The sequence below is a fragment of the Laccaria bicolor genome, genomic scaffold (genome assembly GCF_000143565.1).
Source record: "Laccaria bicolor S238N-H82 LACBIscaffold_1 genomic scaffold, whole genome shotgun sequence".
Lineage (NCBI taxonomy): Eukaryota > Fungi > Basidiomycota > Agaricomycetes > Agaricales > Hydnangiaceae > Laccaria > Laccaria bicolor.
In genome coordinates this window covers 2499899-2502959 of record NW_001889872.1, presented here as the reverse complement: position 1 = coordinate 2502959, position 3061 = coordinate 2499899, and positions in this window count along the sequence as shown.

Genomic DNA, 3061 nt, shown 5'->3' with positions numbered 1-3061 from the left:
GGTCACACTTCTGTGACCATCCCATTCCCTTCCACCACCACCACCCTTCACCACTCCCCTCTAACACTGCCCACGCCAACGACGCCCACGCCAATGACATTGCCATGTCATGGGCCAAGGGTATGTATGCCCCACCACCCCAATGCCCCGTTCTCACCACGACAGGCGCCAGCGGCACGCGACAATGACGACGACACACGAGGAGGACAATGACACACAAGGATGACAACACACAAGGACGATGACACACAAGGACGACAACTACATGCTGAGACGACAACACATGACAATGACAACACGTGATAACGACAACGACATGTGATGACGACTACACGTGGGGTCGACAACACATGACAACAACAACACAAGGACATGTGAGGACAATGATGAGATACAACAACAACAACAAGATGTGACGACGACAAACGAGTGCCCACGAAAACCCCACCCCCACCACACCTGAAAAACAATACGCCCACGAAAACAACAAGCGCCCACCACCGCCAATGCCAGTGTGGAATGGTGATGAGGGCCCAGCAGCACCACCCTTCCCCTCTCTCCCCCCATCACTACCTCCTTTCTTCACCACTCCCACTCCCCTCCACTCTCTCCCACCCTTCACTCCCTCCCCCCTTTCCCCCCTCCCCCTTTCCTGCTCCTCTCTCCCCGCCTCTGTTTCCTTACCCCTTCATTGCTCCCTCCCCCCTCTATTCCTCTCTTCCCCCCCCCTTTCCCTTCCCCCTCCCTCCCCCCTCTCTGTAACATAGAATCTAGTAAATTTAATTAATTTAATTAATAAATATACTTCAATTTTGTTTTTTGTTTTGAAGTCTAAGTTCAGGAATTCTGGATTAACTTAGGTCTGTGGCAGTCCAGTCCAGTCCAGTTTTGTGTTGGGAGAGTCCAGTGGAGTCCAGTTTTGTGATTTGCAGTCCAGTCCAGTCCAGTCCAGATTTGTGCTTGCAGTCCAGTGGAGTCCAGTTTTGTGGATATTGCCAGTATGTAGTGAAGTCCAGTGGAATCCAGTGGAGTCCATGTGGATTATGTGGGGGATGGTAAAGTACTGATGTACATGCAGTCAAAAACAACTGCAATTGGAATGAGGATTACACAGCTGTGGGGACAAAGTCAGTTTGGTTGAGATAGAGGGAGGTTGAACATAAAGGAGAGGGTTGTGATGGTTATCAGTGTGTTTTGCTGATCACTTTAGTTTCACATGTGAAATCTGTGAAGGTTAGCTGTTCATTGACATTTTGGATGTATCCAACATGTGGAGGTGAAGCGTCATCATACCTAGAAACTCCAAAAATGTAACATACTACTTAATTGAGTTATGTTTTTGACATAGGAAGTCAGAAGTTTCCTTTTTTGGGGGGGTAGGGGTAGGGGGGAGTAGGCCAAGGGCACCTTAATTTGTAATATGACTGTATATCCAAAATCCATGTTCTGCCACCCCCTTGGCCCTAGTTCATTTTGGGTTCATTGTTCTCAGAGTTGTTGGACATGGTGACAGATGGTAAAGGGGTGTTGGGACACCCGGAAATAGAGATCTGTAGGCTCGTTGGATGTGCTGTACATTGGTATAGACGATGCCCGTAATTTTCGCATTTATTCGAATTATTTTATTTTTTTGTGAAAAAAAAGCACATGGACATGAATTTCTGAAAGGTCTGAAACCACAAATACTGTGGTATTTCAACCAATTGTTTGGTCACTTGTCACATCGGACAATGAACTGAACAGATCTGGTGCTTGTCACATGTCACTTGGGAGTGGGGGTGGGCAATCCCGCTGTTGCATTTGGGAGCATGATGTAACACACTGTGGCTGATTTGCACCCCAAAACAGTGACCCAATGTCACATGTGCATCACACATGGCCTCAAACCCAGGCTGCTCACCATAAACAAAGTTCTGAGCAGTGCTATGAAAGAAAATACACATGAATGTAATTCTATATCATTTGGAAGTACATTTTTTAATTCAAGTGAGTCAGAATCAGCAATTAAGAGAAGATAACATGTAAATGCCATATATTCCTCAATTTCATGGCCACCCTCAGTCCTAGTGTGTGGTGCATGTCTTCCTGGCACAAAAATTGTCAGAACATCTTGAGATACTATAAAATGAATTTAAGAACTGCTTTTAGGTCTTCTTAATGTAGATATAAGCTGCTTTGGTACCTGTTGTTGTTGCTGCTGAGCAAAGAATAGACTATGCAAGAGCAACCACCCACCCCCAGGTTATGCTTCAACAATGAAAGATGATGAGAAAAAAGATTCAAACAAAATATTTTTGATGGATTTCTTATATCTGTCCTGGAAGTGTGAGATATATTTTTTGGATGAGTTTAGTGCAAAGGGAAGGTGATTTTAAAATTCTGGCCTGAACATTTTGTGCCTGTAATTGCATATATCAACTGTTCATAATAAAAGTTTACCCAGAAATGAGTTGTTGAAGGGGGAACCAAGGTACCAGAATGGGGGGCCTCTTCAGCACCATTTGGCAGGGAGTTTCCTCATTCCACAACTATAAGTAAATAATAATACAAGGCTACTTTAAGGATGTATAGATTTCCTATCTAAATCACGTTTCTGCATGTTGGTCAATGGAATCAGTACTTTACCCTCCCCAGGTTATTCCATATGGACTAGATGGAATCCATACTTTCCCAGATGGATTCCATGGAATGGCTGATGGATTCCATACTTCCCCCACATGGATTCCATACTTTTCCACATGGATTCCATACTTTTTCCACATGGAATCCATACTTTATTCTATATGTTCTATACCATTTTAAGGGTGGAATCCACATGGAATGACTTTATGAAATAATTCTAAGTCCACATCATGTAATCATGGTTTCTATATTCATGACAGTCATAGTTGAGCAGGAAAGATTGAAATGTATTAAATAGACTACACCATTTATTTTTGCTATTCTCAATATTTAAGGGAGGGGGGAAGACAGGGGGAAGTGATGGAGGGGGGAGGGTGTAGTAGAGAGTGAGGGGGGAGGGAGGGGGAAGGAGTGATGGAGGAGAGAGGGAGTGGTGAAG